The 20,840-nt window shown below is 43.8% G+C and overlaps 1 non-coding gene across 1 annotated transcript; it reads left to right on the plus strand.

Annotated features, from left to right (window-relative positions):
* Positions 1-20,164: 20,164 nt before the first annotated feature.
* TRNAT-AGU (transfer RNA threonine (anticodon AGU)) lies at positions 20,165-20,238 on the plus strand. The gene has a single exon. It is a non-coding gene; the product is annotated as a tRNA-Thr (tRNA).
* The last annotated feature ends 602 nt before the right edge of the window (positions 20,239-20,840 follow it).

Genomic DNA, 20,840 nt, shown 5'->3' on the forward strand with positions numbered 1-20,840 from the left:
CAGGGGGTGATGGGGGGGTCCTCCTCCTCACCGGCCGCGAATCAGAGGCCGGGCTGTTGTTGAAATTCAACGACAGTCACTGCAAATGGGGGGGCATCTTACCGTTTCCAGCACGAATGTTCCACTTGTGGGGGAGCCCATCCCGCCTCCCACTGCTTCAAGCGGGGTAAAGTTGGCGAGATAGGGGATTTGGGGTCAGAGGGCGATGGCGCCAGGGGTCATGAGCGCGATACCCCCTTGGCTCACCAGTTTATAGGAATCGTCGGGCGGCTGGCATCCTACTGGATGGGTTGAGCATGGGTTTTGGACACATACCGTCTGATTCGCCATTTATCGTACCCCCGGGTGGGGGGGGGGGGTTTGGTAATTGACGACATCTCTTGGGAACTCTGCCGGGTATCTTATGCATCCTTTGACGTGGCAGTTCACATGTTTAGGGCCATGGGCCCTGGGGCCTTGTTGGCCAAGGCTGATGTGGATTCGGCCTTCCGTCTACTGTCGGTGCACCCGGAATGTCACCATTTTCTGGGCTGTGTTTTGTAGCATGTATTACATGGATATGTGCCTCCCTGTGGGTAGTTCCATATTCTGTTGTTACTTTGCATGCTTCAGCATGTTCTTGGACTGGGTGGTGAGGGAGGAGACTGGGATAGACTCCTTGCTACACTACCTCGCTGATTTCATTTGTGTGGGTCCCGCCAATTCGACAGCCTGTGCGCTGCTGCGACGGGCTCTGGGTGAGGTGTTCAATTAGTTTGGGATCCCGTTGGCACACAGCGAGACGGTGGGCCCGGTCACTTGACCCTTTGGCGGGGGACTGCCGCTTGCCTTTGAATGTGATTCAAGGCTGGCGGCGCAAGGGGGCCTTGGCCATGGGGCGGCACGAGATTCAGCTGCACTGCCTGCAGTCGCACCTGGATGAGCTGAATTTTGCCTGTCGGCAAAAAATAAATAAAAAAATTGCCTGTCGGATCATGCCCGTGGGGCGGGTCTTTAACCGGCGTCTGGCTGCGGCGACAGCTGGGTTCTCTGGGCCTCGCCATTTCATTCGACTCAGTCGGCCGCTGCGGGAGATTTTGTCGGTTTGGGACTCCTTCTTAGCTGCATATAATGGCCGGTCCTCCTGGCAAAGGCCCGAGGTTTCTAACGCCGACCTCCACCTATTTATGGACGCGGCTGGCGCGGTGGGGTTTGGGGCCATTCTGGGCTCACAAAGAATGTCGCCTTTTTGGAGCGTTTCCCCATTTTGGTGGTGGGGGAGGTCTGGCGGTCACATTTTAAGGATCTAAGGGTAGTTTTTCAATGTGACAATTTAGGGGTTGTTCAAGCCATTACTCGGCTCACAGCCTCCTTCCCTCCAGTGGTTCACTTGCTTAAGGGGCAATCGCCTCACAGGCGGATCTGGAGGGGACGCCTTGCCGGTGGACTCATGGTCGCTCAGTCTGGCAGAGTGACGGAATGGGTCCGTGGATCAGTTTCCACGGCCACCTGGACGTTATGCTCCTGGGGGCCGTGCATGTTGGGGTATTGGTGATTCCTAGTAGGCCATGCGGTGGTGGGGTATTGTTTGCCACCATTCGGCGCCCTGCGGGTCATATCACTATAAGTATTTGACAATCCAGGTTGGATGTTTTTTCGGGAAGGTTTATGGCGGTTCGGCTGTTGCACTTTTCCTTAGTAGAGAACTGTGAGCTGCGCCCAGTATGCGCGGGCCCTCTTTTGGGTTATGCGGATGGGATTTTTTCTTTCCCCTTCCCAATTTTTTGGGTCTTTCGCTCAAGTCTGATGGTTCTGGGGATTGTCGGCAAGGAATCTTGTGGCATTCCTTTCGGTTTAGCGCTGCCTTGGAGGCTTTTAGGATGGGTATGTCACGCACTTGGCGCAAAGAACCGGGAGGGGGTATGGTGAGATGTCTCGGTGAAATATTGCTGGTTTTGTGGAATTTGTTCAATCCTTGGGGGGGGGTTCGGGTTCAATTCTCAGCGGCGGTGGCTCATCCATTCATTCCTTTGAGGTAGATAATTAAGTACCGCTTCCTTGGGTACGAGTAACAATTCCCAGGGTGCACTTGGAAAACAGATAATATCTGGATGTCCTTTTCCTGGTGAAATGTATTCGGCTCCTCCCGGAGCAGGGTCAGCTGTCCCACCTGTCCCTAATGTTCGGGTTATCCACCTGGCGGGAATTGAGCTTGGGACGATACCAAGGTGGTGTTTGGCGTCTGCCCCTAAAAGGTTATTGGTGCGTGTTTTAGTTGTTCCGTGATGCGTGGTGTTGGGTTCACTGTATGACCTTGTGTGTTAAGTTATATATGTTAAGTTATGGTTATTTATGTTTAACGTTTTGGTTTCAGAAAAGAAGAGAGATTATGGTTATAGAGATTATAATAAGTTCTGGATGTGTTATGCAGGACTTGTATGTTATAACAGCAGTAAAAAAAAATTTAAAAAAATTATAATAATAATATGTAACAAAAAAAAATAAATAATAATAAAAAATAAATAAAATAAGGTCATTTCCCGTATCTTTTGGCAGCGGGCCCATAATCAGTGCATGGTACGCTGCCGTATGAAGCAAAATTGGAGGGCCTTTCGAGGTGTTTGAAGGTAAGGGGATTTTGGTTTGCCACAGGGTGTTTTCGCGCATGTGGTGAAGGTCGGGCTAGACCTTTTTTCGTCATGCCATGTAGGAAGTGGTGGAACAGGCCTGGTTGGTTTTGGTGGGGCTCCCCGCTGATTTTAGGTTTAAAACAGCAGGGTTTGTGGCGGGGAGCGTGTCCTTGCCAACAGGGTTGGGGACCAGATGGAATGTCAGGAGATGGACATGGTGGGTCTCAACCTCCCCTGCTCTGTAAGGTAAACTTTTAAGTTACCGAATAGGACGTGCCCACCGAGCAAAAAGCCGGCTGGTGGTAGAGCATTTAAGATGATGGGAATTTTTGGTTTGGACGAGAGGGGAGGCGAGACACCAGTGGGTAAAGTTTTGGTGCATAGGCACCTGGTTAAGTTCGTTGGCAAGGACGGTTATTTAGGTTGGAGGCTGTAGGGCAATAAGTGTAATTTATATGTTAATTATGGTATGTATATGTATATATTTATATGTTTATTTATATTTGAATTAAAGAAAAAGAATAAAGTTCGGATGAGTCCTACAGTTGTAAGTTTAATAAATGCTGTGGCCTGTTTCATCCAATATTCGTTGTTTGTCATTATTGGGGGGAGAATTGGGGTAGTCTCCTTACTCTTAGTCGCACCACATTCCCCGCTACGTACATACATGTAAATGGAATTATAAAATGGCAACTAGTGTAAACCTGTAGAACGTTTTAGACTCCCTGCTTATAACTGGCGCCAAGGGAAGCGCTTCCATATTAGTGCCTGGGCAGGACGAGGAGACAGAGGGACCTAGCCGACTGTTACCTTGAGAGAACTTTGGGGTTAAACCATATGAAAACGGCTTAACCCATAAGTTATGATGGCACCCCCCAAAAAACGGTGGAATTTACTACAAAGAATACTGTAATTTTCTTATCACTTTAAAGGACCACTCTAGTGCCAGGAAAGCATACTCGTTTTCCTGGCACTAGAGTGCCCTGAGGGTGCCCCCACCCTCAGGGACCCCCTCCCGCCCGGCTCTGGAAAGGGGAAAGGGGTTAAAACGTACCTTTTTCCAGCGCTGGGCGGGGAGCTCTCCTCTCCGCCTCCGTTCCTCCCCGTCGGCTGAATGCGCACGCGCGGCAAGAGCTGCGCGCGCATTCAGCCGGTCGCATAGGAAAGCATTCATAATGCTTTCCTATGGACGCTTGCGTGCTCTCACTGTGATTTTCACAGTGAGAATCACGCAAGCGCCTCTAGCGGCTGTCAGTGAGACAGCCACTAGAGGAAAAAGGGGAAGGCTTAACTAATTGATAAACATAGCAGTTTCTCTGAAACTGCTGTTTATAAAAAAATTAGTTAACCCTAGCTGGACCTGGCACCCATACCACTTCATTAAGCTGAAGTGGTCTGGGTGCCTAGAGTGGTCCTTTAAAGGGTTACTCCAAACATCATAACTACTACAACCTGGCGGCACTAGCAACGGTTTTCCTCCTATCTGGGTCCTTGGATGAAGTAATTTAACTTTTCTGAATATCCTTCTGTGTGGGGAAAACAAGCCTACATGGTTGAGGTGCTAAGCCTCTTACGCCATCATGGTTTGACATGTTTCTCACACTTCTAGTGATTAGAGGGTTAAAACAAATATTCATGTATGTACGTTCCACATGGACTTACACAGATACTAAGCATTTCATAAAGCCATATTTTGCCCCGTTTGGATGTTATTGTCAATTACAGATCATTAGACAGCACAATTGACATGCACTTTCAATTAATTCCATCCCATTAGGTTCTCCCGCAAAATACACAGTGAATTGGTTTAACCCCACATAATCCGAAGGAGCCTGACTTACTTTCGTGGAAAGCAATACAGGCCTTGTGTAGCCAGTGAAGGGGTTACTGCGAATCAAATAACCGCCTAGTTCGCTGCTTAATTTAGAGCTGAAATAGAGCGATAAAGTCATCTAATAAATAAAAGATTTAGAGCAGAGTAGGCAGCTGCTTTTAATCATCATGTGTTCTCTGAGGGTGTCTTTTGGGATAATTTAACTCGTGGCACGTTATATCAATGTGGTTTGTTTTTTTCTCTCTCTCAAATCTGTACCATCCCTTTAGTAAATAGTACTAGCCAGCCATTTTATTCCAAACATTATTAATAAGGCGTTTAGCGCTTGACTGAACAGCAGCAAAACCGTTGCTATTTTCACTTCTCGAGTCGTGGGATTTTCAGACAGATTCAAGCCCCCCCCCCCCCCCTTCTCTTTAAGAGAGCATTGCAATCCCTATGTCCGTCTTTGTACTATCAATTATTATTTTTTTTGGTAAGGATAACAAGTTTGCATCTAATTTGCAGTAGTTATTCCTTCTTGCGTATTCTAGTAGAAAAGCAGAATGTCTGTGTTTAGCAACCTTTTATTTTTTTGTAATTGGTACATTTCCTAATACCTGTGACTGTTTGATGGTTCCCATCTTTGGTATGGTTTCCGCCTCTTTATATCACAATAATTCCTCCATAATAACACTGTCCTCACAAAGGATGTAATATTCCTCTATTATTATCAGGGTTCTGTATATATTCTTGGATTGTTTCCAAAGATACTCCATAATTCCCAACAATGGGAGGTGTGGAATCTGGATGGGGGAGGGGGGAGGGGGGGGCGTTGCCAATGATGTGACCTGATCCACAGCCAATGCCCAGTAGGGATGGGCCTGCTTGGGAAAAGGGGGCAGGCTTGCCCACTGACATGCTGCCTGGACGGTCTCTAGGATTCAGGACCATGCATGGAACGTTGCTGAAGCACTTCCTGTGTGGTCTTGCACTGCTCTGCCTGCGATAGTTCCCTGATGTTCTCAGATGTGGGACACCAGGGAATAGTAGTGGGACAGTATCCTGAAATCGGGATTGTTCTGATGAAATTCGGATTGTTGGGAGGTCTGCATCCTTTTGTCTGTATCCTACCGATCCCAGCTAGTGCTAGCCATCTTCTCTGGCACCTATAATGATTGACAGGTTCAAAGGGCAAGGTTTGCCTGAGAGTCAAAATGGAGGCACTCCTTTATAGGATAGAGGTTAGCAAAAAATGTGGATTTCTACTTTTAATTTTATTTTTCAGACCTCACAAAACACATATTTGAATAAGTAAACATAATATTACCATTCCTGGGTAGTGAAACTTTCTCTTTATGATTTCACAAAGTATTCCAGTTTCCTGGATTTCGGAAGCTGGTGTAGACTCTGCTGCACGCTGACTTTGGATTATTCTATTTAATTCATAAATCACTAACTCCGAAGCAGTGTTTTGCAGTTTTGTTAACTAATAAGCCCGCTGTAGTGGTTATGATGGTAGGAGTAACCTGGTGCTTTCCCCCAGTATTGAGCAGCACTGTATCTACCGCGAGGCTGGCAAGGCATTTGCCTTAGGTGGCACTTTCGGGGGGAGGGAGGTGGCAAAAAAGCCGCCCCTCCCCCCAACGCCCTAGCAGATGCCTTCTCAGCCTCTTGACCTGGAGGGCCCAGGAGCTGGCCAGCTGGCTACCTCAGGGCCCCCCGTGGCTGGCAAACGCTGATAATTGAGGCGGGCGGCGAGGTAGCACTCTCCCCTGAGCGATCTCCTGCTCAGCTCCCTCGCGTGCCCCGCAGTGATGCCGGAGCCGGAATATGACGTCACTCCGTCCCCGGCATCACTAAGAGGCACTCGAGGGAGCTGAGCAGGAAGATCACTGCTTCCTCGCCGCCCGCACTGTACGCCCGCACACTAGCTGCTCAGCCCAGAAGCCCCACTGGACCCCAGGGACCGCACGCCAGCCGCTCAGCCCAGCAGTCCCACTGGACCCCAGGGAAATAGACTCCATGCCAGCACTGAAAGTGTGTGTTGGTTAAACAGTGTGTGTGCCAATGACTGTGTATCGCTCAGTGAGTATATGTCAGTGTATGCATCAGTGAGGGCGTGTGTCTGTCAGGCAAAGAGAAATTTAGATATGGAGGGGCAGGGTGCCCGTGTTTTGTCATGCCTAGGGCAGCACAAAACCAAAATACACCACTGATATTGAGTCCAACATTTTACAACTGTCTGTCTTCTTAACTATGGTCACGCTGGGTCCAGAGTCTCCTCTGCAGCAGGCTTATGATATCTGCCGTCTGTTGGTCATTTATTGGCTGAGAATGTCGGCTGATCACTCTTGGCCAATGAATGTCCCTCTGTACATATTTGACCTGCCTGGAACTCTTGTTTCGGGCTAGCAAAAGACTCCCTAATAATGCTGCCAGAGGTGGTTTTAAAGCTCCAGCAACAAAGGGGTTAAACTCAGTAAGTGCATACCGAAACACTGCCCATGCAGACTACAGGCACCATGACCACCTAAAATCACTGAAGTGATCATGGTGCTTGTAGTAACCCTTTGAGCCTCAATCTAAAACATGAAAGCATTCAACCTGTCAAGGAAAACCCACCAGAAAGAAAATCCATGGTCATCGTTTTAGTACATTGGGAAAGATACGTTTTGGAACAATGAAAACAATTAAAGTGGAACCAGAAATATAGATGGTGGAAGAGATATATAGTGGGGAGAAAAGCACCAGAAAAGTTGCAGTAAAATGCAAAACTTGTTCTGCATAACCCCCGTGGGTTAAGGCAGTGGAGTTAAGAATTACAATGTTATGCATACAGTATATTATAATTGATTTAGAATTATTTTATAGTAAAAACTTGTCTTTATTAACCCTGTTCTATCAGCACAATCATAAATTGAAATGTTTTGATTCCATCGCGTATACATCTCTAGCCCGGCTGGCTGTAAGGTTTGTGTACGGTGCCAGCGTGTCTTGACCACACTGTGTCCATCTGTTGATCAAACTCTCAATTAGAGACATCTCTGTGCATGTTTAAATGTTTGTTAACCCACAGCGTCAATGAGAGTCTTGTTTGATTTTAACTTCATTGGATGAAAAGCCTCTCACCACTCAAGTGTTGAGATAGCCCCTTGTTCAGTGGCTCTCCAAAAAAAAAAAAGAGGGACGAGAATGTGTGAAGAGAGCACGGCCTTGAAGCCCTCCGCTTGCCCAAAAATGATTGTATTTTACTCCCCTCCCACCCCCTTCTAGAGTCCAGCCATTTGAATTGCTAAATGGCTCTGCTCTCTGTCAGGACAATAGAAGTTCCCATTCACGGCCTGTCCTACTCCTGTTGCCACTTCTATTGATAATTTTAGTCTGTTCTACTCATGTGATGGAATCCCAGATCTCAGGCAATTTGAAACTTAACTCTATAATCTCCAAAGAGCACTCTGTTGCATTGCTCATTCTTCTGACGCTCAGTGAGTTGATAAAAGTAAAAGATAACAAAAAAAGTTGAAAACAGAACACTTACATCCATACACCTGCGAGCATTTATAATGTAATCTTAATTAATGTAATCTTGTTAAAATGTCACTACTTTGGGGTTTATGCACTAAACAGTAACATCATTCGAGCTATTGGAACATTCCAAGCACCATAACCACTACAGAAATAGTTTTCTGGCTATTATTTTTTTTAATATTATTACTGGCATTTATAAAGCACCAGCATATTCAGCAGCGCTGTACAATTGGGGGGGAGACCGAGACCTGTGCCCTGGGCGTAAGCTAAGATCTCACCATGGAAGTGCTTAGTTAGATAACCCATGAGCTTACAATCTAAAGAATATAATGGGGATTTGAGAAAACAGGTAGCAGGGGGAATTTGGGGAATTTGGAAGTGATGGATAAAGGAAGTTAGGAGAGAGTTGCAGCTACTAGTAAAATATAAAGGGAATGAGGAGGTAATCGATTGAAACTTTCATACATCTGGGGAAGTATGCTGTAAATTTAGTAGGAAATTGGGTGGGAAGTGCTGAGACAAAATGGTTTTGCTTGGTATTGCTTGGTTCTGGGTGTGTAAAGTGAGGCCTAAAGAACAGTTATATGAAGGTATATACAGCCAGGAGGAGCAAAGGAAAGAGAGAGGGGGAGGGTGGAGCAAACATTTGCCTGTAGGTGGTCAAAACCATTTTAGTAAGTTTAGGCAACTTATCTTACCAGTATCCATCCCACGGCTGCAGCTCCTGTAGAATAACCCGATCAGCTCTACAGAACTATGCAGGGTGCTGCTCATTGGAAGTAAGAATCAGCAGTATACTCTCCAATGACTGTGGTTCTAGATCGGCCAGGCTTTACTTTACAGAGAGATCCAGTTTCTCCTCCTGAAGAAGACCATATGCCGAGAAAACCGCCAAAACCTTTTGAGTACTCACTGTGGGGTAGTGCCAGGGCACTCCTTGCACCATAACCACTACAGTGGACTGTACATTGGATATAGTTCTTGGAGTGTTCCTGTAAGAACTGCAAATATTGCAGGATAAAAACCTATCACCATCTTTAAACCCCTTAAGGACACATGACGGAAATATTCCGTCATGATTCCCTTTTATTCCAGAAGTTGTGTCCTTAAGGGGTTAAACACTGTACTCACAATATCAACATCAACTAAATTAAGTTGTTATAGTGCCTACAGTTGGTACCTCCTCTTTTGTGGCCCCAAATGTTAATATTATACTAATTAGAGGACTTTGAAGCGCAGCTTCTAGCCATACCTCAAAGGAAAGCCAGGACTTTTCCTTGCCTGCTCTCATAGCCTAGCATACCACGAGATAACGTGCGCATGTGCAGTGCCATCAAATTCTGTTATAGACAATCATTGTATTCAATGATCGTCTACGGCATAGTCATAAAAGAATCGCAAGTGCCATGCATTCAACTCCGGTTCCCAGGTGAGGAGCATTGGATTGGACCATTGCCCTTGAGGCACCAAGGGAGACTTAGCTCTGCAGAGAAGGTGAGTAAATCCATTTTATTTTTTTTTCATGGCACGGAGGTATGAACCCTGAATCCAACGTGAGGGGGCAAGAAAACTATAGGTTTAGGAATACAGATATGTGTGTCCCTTTAATGATATGTGCTGCAGGTATCTGGCCTCTGGGATTGTCCAGCCTTGGTTCTTTTTCTTTTCTTTTTTTTATATATATTGTTTTTTTTGTCTTAATGTGCAAAGGCTGACCGGGCACTCACTGGTCAATGTCAATGTGTTCATGTCAAACATTTACAAATTTACATGGCAAGTATCACAGTTTGTTCTGGTATTCCAGCCAGTGTTTTTAACAGCTAGTTTGCTATGTGACAGGTGCAGATACATGTGTGATTTTAGTAAGAAAAAACAAAAAAAACTACCAAAAATTAAACGAAAACCCTCTGCAATTATTCTAATGGCATGGTAGGGTAGTGTACGATGTCACAAATTGTTTATTTGCTAATAGGGATCGTGCAAATAGCCAAAAAAAAAAAAAAAAGATGAATCACCACTTTATTTGTTTTTAAATATTTACAAGAACTTGACCTACACCAGGGGTGTGAATAGTTAATAATCTTCTATAATCTGGAAAAAAGATATGTGAAATATTGCAATATAGTTTTACAATATTCTAGCAGATGATGCCTACACACTGAAACTCATTCTGCAGGCATTGTTCTTCAAAACATTTTAGTGGTTAAGTTATTTTGTTGACGGTGAACACTATGAAAACATCACATCACGGGAATTGATGAAAAGAGTCAAGGGTGAATTTGGGCCTGAGCGAGGGTGAATTTGGGCCTGAGCGAGGTTGCTATCAGTCAAGATTGTCCAAAGCATCCAAACTTGTTCCCCACGTCCTGCTCCTGTCTTGACTCCTTTCATTCCCCTGAGATATGTTGCTGGATAATTCAAAATGACCATCTCCCCCCTTAACAAAGACTCACTCTTTAGATGTGGCTAAATGGTATGGAAAATGGGAGGTGTCGGGCAGCTCCATGGACCTAATAAATCTTAACTATATTAAAGCTTGTTCCTTCTCCTCCCTTCCACAGCTCTTTGTCTTGCTAATACACATTACGTTTTGGCTGGCTACACACTTTGAGCCCTATTCTGGGGTTAGACCTATATAAAGCCACAGATGTGGGGACCTCGAGGACCTTCAACCCCCTTTATTCTATTTTTTTTTTTCCACTACCATTTAAATAAATTAAACAAAAAAAAAAAGCAACAGTTCCAACATCGGAATTTTGCTTTGGAATTTGTGCTGTTAAAAGCTTTCTAATGGGGGGAGGAGTTAAAAAAAATAAAAAATACCAGAGTGAACATTAGGGAAAATCTACCCATTTATATTTCTTCTCTACTCCTTTCGTGAATGGAATCAGGGCTGCAATTTGCATTGTAAAGTAGGGTCTGGACTTAGCTGCCCATTCTATAACCATGCAAGTCAACAAAATTACGTATTCTAAACACCACAAGTTCTTCCTTATATTTATCGTGCCCTCCCCCCATTCCCAAATTAAGTTTAAGGAAAAGATTTCAGTGAAATGTAGAGGAACTCAAAAAAATATATATATATAATATATTCAGTTTTCCAAACTTTGACACCTAGTCACCCTGTCCATTCGCAGATAATTACATGCAAATGAGTGGCTTAAAGGAAAATCATTTGTGGAGTTGAGATTAACCCCCTAGGATTTTAAGTGAAAGGCTTGGCTCAATGTGGTATGGCTCAACAGCCCATCAATCAGTCTTTAAAGTTCAGTAAATTCCCACAAGTCTGTGGTAGATGGGTGTCTTATTTACCAGTTCTGTGTTTACAGAATTCTCAGAGCAGAACCCCAGGAAAGTGGTTGAAATGGAATGGCCAATGTACTCCTCCTGTATAAAGCTTTGTCAGGCAGTGTTTGTAATGCATATTACAGTGTACTTTTCTATTAATTGTATTTTGTAAATCTGCCTGCTTAGGGCATAAAGATATAAGCCTAAGCTTTAAGTTTAACTGATTTAATTTTAAAATATAATTACTAGAAATGTATAGAAGAAATCAAATGCTCTGCACAGTTCTTCTGTTTTATGCTTGCACGGCAGGCACACATTACAATGGAAAATGTAATTATGTACATCTATCGCTAACAGTGTATGAAGGCTGTGCCCACGGTGAACTGTACACGACGTTTTCCGAAAGTCATTCTACTGACTGGTTGGAAGTGCCTTTCAGACTTTGAAGAATCCATTGGAAAATGAGGCCATAAAGGCCAATGTGTTCTAAATACTTCACATGATGCTAATGTGAATTTAACGTACCTAATGTGGCATAAGAAATCATTAAATCATATTTTCCACTATTCTCTTTAATATGGCAATGTCTCCGCACCCCTTAAACATGCTTCTGTTGTACCTGTCCTAAAAAAGCCATCTCTTGACCCGTCTTTCACTTCTAACTACCATCCCATTTCTTTCTCCTCAATGTTTCTCACACAACTTGTCTTTACTCATCTGGCATGTTTTCTCAATTCCAACTCTATTTTCTACCATCTTCAGTCTGGCTTCAGCAACCCTCCTTTCTGCTGAGACCGCTCTGATTAAAGTAACCAATGATCTAATCATGGCTAAATCCAAAGACCACTACGCTATACTAATTCTAGATCTCCCCACTGTTGATCATGTCCTCCTTCTTCAAACTCTTCAGTCCCTCGATCCTGTGACACTGTCCTCTCGTGGTTCTTGTCCTATCTCTCCCAACGCTCGTTCAGTGTCTCCTTTTCTAATACCACCTCCTCCCCTTTTGCTATCCTGGTTGGAGTCCATCTTTAAACTTATTTCCTTTAAATTCCTCTACCACTTGTAGGCTGATGGCACTGAGATATATCTATTTCCTGCTCTCCTAGACTGCGTCACCTTTCTTCCACCTCTAATGTCTACCCACTTTCTGAAATGTAATCTCTCTAAAACTGAGCTTCTTATTCTTCCTCCTCATAATAATAATCCTCTGCTTCCATTCTACCTGCAAGTTGATTGTACCTGCTTCAGCCCGTCCTTGCAGGCTCGCTGTCTTGGTGTTATCGTTGATTCTGACCTCCCCTTCGCACCTCATGTCCAGTTTGTTATCAACTCCTGCCATTTCCACCTAAAAACATTGTTAGGGTCCACCCCTTTCTTACACAAAATGCTGCTCAGGAGCTTGTTCATGCTTTAGTAATCTCTTGCATTGATTACTGTAATTCTGTCCTAATTAGTCTCCCCAGAAACCATACTGATTCGCAACAGTCCGTAATGGATTCTGCCGCCAGGCTGATTTTTCTCTCCTGTCACTCCTCTCACATTTTGCCCCTTTGTCAATCCTTACATTGGCTTCCTGTGCTCCATAGTAGTCAGTTCAAAATGCAAACCCTTAATTTTAAAGTACTAAACAACTCTACCCTCTTCACTTTTTCATTTCTTCACTAATTTGTAGGTAAGCCCCTTCTTGATCTCTCCGCTCTTCTGGTGACCTTCTCCTGTCCGCTGCTCGCACCTTTACGGCTAACTTGTGCTTGAAGGACTTCTCCAGGGCGGCTTCTTTCCTCTGGAACAGTCTGCCTACCCTCATCAGACTCTCCATTAGTTTTCAATCATTTAAGACAGCCCCAAAGTAATCTGTATTTCACACACCTATCAGTTGCGTTCTTTTGAAGGGCTACACTTCACTCTCACTTCCCGCTTCTGCTACTTTCCCACCTTGTCACTTGGTGGCTATCACCCACTTTGCCCTTCCTATTGTTTGTATAACTCCTCTAGATTGTAAGCTAGTTTGAGCAGGATCCTCATCAAACTATTGTTCCTGTAACATTTTGTAATTGTCTAATTTATTGTTAAATCCCCCCCCCCCCCCCCCCGTTTTATAATATTGTAAAGTGCTGCGGAATAAGTTGGCGCTATATAAATGCCAATAATAATTACACTAATCTTTTTGTAGCATCTTCTTTCTGTTCATCAGTGGAATCTGGTACAGTCTTCTGCTTACGTAGCCAATGGGCTTCAAGATTTACTCATCACCTGGTCCCTCTCCCTGACTTCTCCTAGTAATGAGGTGTTTTTTTCCCACAGAGCAGCTACTCATGCCACGGCCAAAGTCTCTTAGATCATGTGTCCTCCTGTTCTGATGTTTGCTGAGCAGCTGATTGTCTCCTGCATCTATACTTGTTTACGTCAATACGCAATTGGTGCATGTGTTCCCTACCAAGATGACCTCCGTATCCCTGGATCTTCAAATCCGAGTGATCCATAGGATACCAGAAAAATGGTCACATACATTCCCCTCTGAGCGTTCTCTAACACCCTGGTTTCAAGAGTTTTGTAGTTCAAGAAAAGCAGGAGAGATGCAGGTAGCTCGGCCTTGTTTGTACTTACAGCTTTTATCATGATGCGGGCTTTTAAATATATACATGAGACATTACGTTAGGGCTATGTAAAGGAAGATAATGCAGCGGATTAAATAAAACCTCTATGTGTGTAGTTTATCTTGAAACTGCTTTAATGATATAATCTGGTGTAGGGACTCCAGCTTGTCTTGTTGGAATTGATTTGCTGGCCGATTACAAAGTATCACAGCATGCCTACGAAAATCGACATGCCAACACAGTGCTGACACCGTGCCGAAGAACAGGCTCTGTCTGCCTTTGCTCTGATTGTTTGTAGCAGGCATATTTCCCCGCAGCTGATCAGATAACATAAAATGTCAATGTTCCCAACTGCGCCAGCCAGTTATTCCTTCTCGGTGCATAATGACACCCTCAGCAAGAGTCCCCAAAGAGAATGTTTTACATTAGCAGTGTACATCAAGGCAGGAGAGCCATGGCTGATCGCTATCTGACTCTACAAAGCCCCTGGAGTGGAAGCTTAAGAGACCTTCATTGCCATATCCTTAAAACAATCCCCACAAACAGCTCTTCTCTGAAGGCACTTGTGTTGTGATCTGCATAATTATATCCCATTAGTATCTGGCTCATAATGTGGATAGCTGACATCAAAGGACAGCAGGGGATCATAAACTGTATGACTGGGCTGATCAAAATGGGTTTGTCCTTGGTCTAGTCCGTTCTAATTTAAAGGGACAGACTTGTGGCTTGCTAACTACTACTTGAGCACTAGTGTACCACTAGCAATTACAAGTGTTCTGTTTGTTTGTGCAGTTAAGAACGCACACAAGCAATTTGTACCAAAAGCACTTGATTTATGAAGTATTCTGCCATGTATGGTAGATGTTTGTCTGAATTCCATCATTTACAGAGTTAAAAACCAGGGAGAAAACCAGACTGAGACCAACCAGCTACAAGGTACCCCAGGGAGCACAGCAGGCAAGCAGAGACCACGAGGCCTACTCAAAATGGCCGACGGTGGCTTTACTCACCCAGGCCGGCGAAATCCTAGTGACTGGGAAGCAGACTTCAACGCCAGGTTCGAGGCCGTCTGCAGACAGTTCTGGACACGCCTGGAAAAGAGACACAGACCCACACTACCAATAAGGGTATGTGTGGAACCCAGGCCGCACAAGGAACGACGCCTTAACGGAGGGGAGGGCTCCAAACAGCGCAAATCCGATGTGCTGCATACGGGGACCCACTCAGGTACAACTCCCGAAATGGGCCCACCCAATATCAGAGCTGCAAGGGGTGCACCATACCTACGCCGACAGGGACATCAACGCCAGCGGAGGCGCCCGCGGAGGGCCGGGAATGCGGCACGACGCAACTACAAGCCAAGATACCAGCCACAGACACGACAAGCCAGGGGCAAGCGGGAGAGCCGGTGTAGCAACAGCCCAGACACGTCACTGGTGAGTCCCATGGGAACGGAGCTCCACTTCAAACGCGCAGTCCCGGCCTCCAGAGTAGGCTGTGTGGCCCTCAGTACTGTGTGGGTTAAAGATCGGAGTAACGCCCGGCGGCGCAGACCGCAACAGCATAACACTGGAGCAGCTGCACAAGGGCCCACGCTGACATATACCGCAGTGAGACCCGAATTTCATGACCAAGAAGCTGAGAGACCGGATGAACATGGACTTCTGCATCGACCTATGGGCCTCATACAAGGCTACACCGTCATGGGGAACAACAACGTGCCAGCTGCAGGCGTGGGCTAAGTGACTTTTGACATCCCTACTAGGCACCCAGCTTGCTGGAATAGTTAAAAGACTAACTGTTGAACGTTTTTGGCTTAACTCAGCGAACACCACACACCCACACACGTCCTGACACCTTGTCACCCGCGAACTCTGTGCCGCCATACATGTTTGCCTAGCATTGTATGAGCCTACTCCCACATTTATCTTACCCTCCCACTCGAGCACCTAGCACACTTGTCTCAAGCATTTAATCTCATGTAGCTACTCGCATGTCCAAAAAATAAAATATACATACCGACTACATAGTTTACACTACTTCATATAAGGACATGTATGATACACTTAAAACAGGCTTAGGCTCTTACACATGTTTGAGTTTATTGTATGCTAGAGTGAACCTACAAGGCATTACAAACAAGCACAAAGTATATAAAACATACAAATTAGCATGTTACACAACACGACTATAACTACTTCGTTATCTTGCAATTCTTCTTGTTTAATTAATGTTCCTACTCGACAAAAAAAAAAAAAAAGTGCAGCACCTCTTGACTATATATACCAACTGTTTGCAGTAATATTGTATACTAAGCAAGTCACCGATTAAGCTTGTATTCATCTCTGCACTCAAAAATAAAGAATTAAAAAAAAAACAAAAAAAAAACAGGGAGAAATCATGAATGGTGCATATAATGTTCAGAAATCGAATATATGGGAGCTTTAAAAGATAAGTATATATAAAATTCAAATAAATTATATTGCCGCATATATTTGAAGTGTTGTATTAGCTATAACTGTTTATTTAAATATATTGGGGCTGCTGGTACTGGTTATTTGCCTTCTCTCCAATGGAAGCTGCTGTGTTCCTGGAGTATTGTACGTACAGCAGTCAGTCTGTCTACCTGTATGGTACAATGACAGCAGCCTGATAGGCACTGCTTAGAAGAGGGGGACAGACCTGCGCTCAAAATAAATAAAGCTCAGTTTTGCATAGCAAAATGGGTTTATAAATATATAATGGTACATTATATCAAATGTTAATTTTTCAGATTAATTTACCTTTCAGACACCGTATTAAAGGAGCACTATAGGGTCAGGAACACAAACATGTATTCCTGACCCTTTAGGGTTAAAACCACCATCTAGCCACCCTGGTCCCCTCAAGCCTCCCTAAAAATAGTAATACTTACTTGTATTCAAGTCTGGAGCTGCTTGCTTTGTCACTGTTTCCTTTAGACCTGCCCACTGCCTGCTGACATCAGCAGAAGTGGTAGCCTGATCACAATGCTTTCCCATTGGATTGTCTGAGACTGACAAAGAGGCAGATCAGGGGCAGAGCCAGCATGATTCAAACACAGCCCTAGCCAATCGGCATCTCCTCATAGAGATGAATTGAATCAATTAATCTCTATGAGGAAAGTTCAGTGTCTGCATGCAGAGGGAGGAGACACTGAATGTTTGGATGCATTTTAGGCAGCCATGACCCAGGAATGATATCTAACAGCCATCTGAGGAGTGGCCAGTGAAGTTATCACTAGGCTGTAATGTAAACACTGCATTTTCTCTGACACTGGTGACTATAGTGTCCCTTTAAATTCAGGACTAACCTTCTGCATAATATCAGGACTCAAGATTCCCACTTCCTTTATGCGTAGTAGCCATTGGTGAGTGGAAATTCAACTCTTGCAGTTATGCCATTGGTCCTCACTGCCAATGGCAATTTTCTGTGACAGTTCTTATTTTTCTGCACAAGGGCTGTATGAATCACCATCTCTACAAGTGCTAGGTCGACTAGGTAGTTTCCATAGTAACCACAATGCAGGCGCTGTGGTTGCTATGCATGGAAGGTCTCTTTTGCTTCTCCCTCTCAATCACTTCTTCAGCATAGAGTCTATGCCGAAGAAATGATTGACAGCTGGGAGAAAGACCTAATTTTAAATAGATTTTTTTTTTCTGCCAAACTATGCATTTGCTAGCCAAACTGCTAGCGCAATGTATAGGTGAAATGTGATGCTATTTAAAATAAAGAACTGTTTTGGGTATAACAGTTGCCATTTAAGGCTGTGACACCCTTACTCTGGATCACTGCCTGGAGGAGCTCAGATTAGTAGAGCTGTATTTGCAGGGCAATAATACAATGATTGCTGACATTTGCTTTTAATGTGACCAGTTTCTTGGATCTTTATAATTTAATTAGCTGAATATGTAGGGCGCCATTTTGTAGCAGCTGCTCTGCCTGTCACCTGCTAACCTCTGACTTTATACCCGCGGGTTCACACCGTACTTATACCTACAGGTCAATGGCTTCCAGCATACCCTTTTTTCTGTCATCCCTCCTTACTCCCCTTTTCCATTCCATGGCTTTCTTTTCTGACTCTATCATATAGTCAGAACAGGAATATCTAGAGGTTTTTTTTCCTTAAAATAAACTAACTTTTATTGTAACCCCGTGTGGTATTAAAAACAAAAATCAATCAACCACGACTAGAACAACATTTACGGCCATGATGTAAAGTAAAGATAAACAGCAGCTATATACAGTCTACGTGTTTTGTTTAAGACGTTTTTTGAAGACCTCACTTACTTTACTTTACTCAATGCTACCCACTTTATTGCTTCCTCTGTTACACTTATTTCCTATGTTCCGGTTGGATGGCGTACAAATGGGTCGGTTTCTCATTTATTTGAACTTTATTTGATCTATGAATTACTGAATTTAATGCTTCTAAAAGTATTTTTTTTTTTAAATAAAGATTTAAGAAATATATAAAAGACAGTTAAAGGAATATACATGAAGAACACAAATATTGACCTATGTAGACTCTAAAATAGGTGTGAAGATTCTTTTAATTGGTTACAACGTAGATTGTTTTACAAGCAAGTGAAGTTTCATACATTGATTTAGTGTGTTTAGTAACTTTTCCTCAGAAAGGCCTTTTTCTTTATACTTCGATGCTCTATGAGCACTTTTCATTCTATTTCTGCACACCAGTAATAGTTTTACCACAAGGGGTTAACCGTGTCGATGAAGTTTTTTGAATATACCCACGTCATCAGTGACATCACAGAATCTCGCTTTCGTTCATCCAATCAGATGCTTTTATCGCCTTTGAAATTTGCCTTGATAAAAGTACGGGGGGACTGAAACTTTGTATATTTATATGCTAAATAACGCACTATATTGAACATCAGAAAGACCTGTAAATGCACTCTTCTTGGAACATATAGAGTGGCTGGAGGTAGCACCGAGGCGATTTAAAGACCGGGAACAGTGAGTGCGGGAATTGTGTATGTATAAATGTGTGTGTGTGTAAACATGCCATTATTAATATAACGCAAATATTATTATGTCATACATGGGTATATGCATATATGCAGAACACTCTCAAAATTGAAAGTATAAATTGTTGATTTTTTCTAAATCAGACTTGTCCTCACTGACCCCCCCCCCCCCCACACACACACCCTTTCTTTGACACACACACTGCAATACACAATCATTGACCCACACACTATCATTCTGACACACACACTGCCCACTGACACACATACCCACAAATACACTCTGACCCATACGCACACAAACTGACACACACTGCCCACTGACACACATACCCACAAACACTCTGACCCATACGCACACAAACTGACACACACTGCCCACTGACACACATACCCACAAACACACTCTGACCCATACGCACACAAACTGACACACACTGCCCACTGACACACATACCCACAAACACACTCTGACCCATACGCACACAAACTGACACACACTGCCCACTGACACACATACCCACAAACACACTCTGACCCATACGCACACAAACTGACACACACTGCCCACTGACACACATACCCACAAACACACTCTGACCCATACGCACACAAACTGACACACACTGCCCACTGACACACATACCCACAAACACACTCTGACCCATACGCACACAAACTGACACACACTGCCCACTGACACACATACCCACAAACACACTCTGACCCATACGCACACAAACTGACACACACTGCCCACTGACACACATACCCACAAACACACTCTGACCCATACGCACACAAACTGACACACACTGCCCACTGACACACATACCCACAAACACACTCTGACCCATACGCACACAAACTGACACACACTGCCCACTGACACACATACCCACAAATGCACTCTGACCCATACGCACACAAACTGACACACACTGCCCACTGACACACATACCTACAAACACAATCGCTCACACCAATATACACACAAACTGACACACGCTGACTTGCATACTATACAGTCCCATTGTCTGTAGCTTGTCCTCTTTTGGGATATGTCTTGCTGTATCCCAGTGGCCACTCCTCGCACTTCCCTTTGCCTAGCCGACTTTGGGCAGGCAGAGGGACCAGCCCTGCCGCTTGTCCATGTCATTTTTAAAGAAAAATTGAAAACTTGCCTTCACAGTACCTGAAACTGCATGTCCACTGGGTTTCGAGCAATATAAATTTCACATCCCTGATGGATAGTACATCCATTGAGGCGTGTACATGGAGCATTGGGCACATATACGCAAAGCAAGGCTTTCATACGGTGCTGTGGCTTAGCTGGTTAAAGCGCCTGTCTAGTAAACAGGAGATCCTGAGTTCAAATCTCAGCAGTGCCTATGTTTTAAATTTAAAGTCTGCACTGACAATCCAATTATTCTTTCTCTACACAAGTGAGTTCTAGCAGAACATAAAATCAAGTATAGAATGTGTGCATTTTAAATGGAAAAACTTAACAGAGGCATATTTAATGTTCAAACCCCTCTAAAATTTTCCGATTTTTACAATTAATTATTTTTATGTTAAATAACATGGCCTGCTGGGATATCTGATTTCAGTTTTAGAAATCGTGTTAATCATCGAGTATGTATAAATCCCCTGAGTAGATCTATCAAATATAAGTAATCCAGCATAGAACACTAGCTATTATTCTTAATATACATATAAATATGGCTCAATTTTGTATAATCTGATTAATAAACCTATGCTGTCTGCGCAACTGGCTTTTCTAATGGAAAAGATTGGACATTTTATGCAAAATATCTCTCTGTGTGATCCTTTGGTTTAATGAAGTGGTTTAAATGTGTTATATGCATGGACTTATCCTATTTTCCACTTTAAAGGGAGACAGTTTTGGAAAAATGACACACCTTTTTTAATGTTTTGTTCAGATAATGCTTTAAAAATGTGCACATAAAAATACCAACAACATTTCTTTTAA

Source organism: Pelobates fuscus, chromosome 5 (assembly GCF_036172605.1).
Source record: "Pelobates fuscus isolate aPelFus1 chromosome 5, aPelFus1.pri, whole genome shotgun sequence".
NCBI classification, from domain to species: Eukaryota; Metazoa; Chordata; class Amphibia; order Anura; family Pelobatidae; genus Pelobates; species Pelobates fuscus.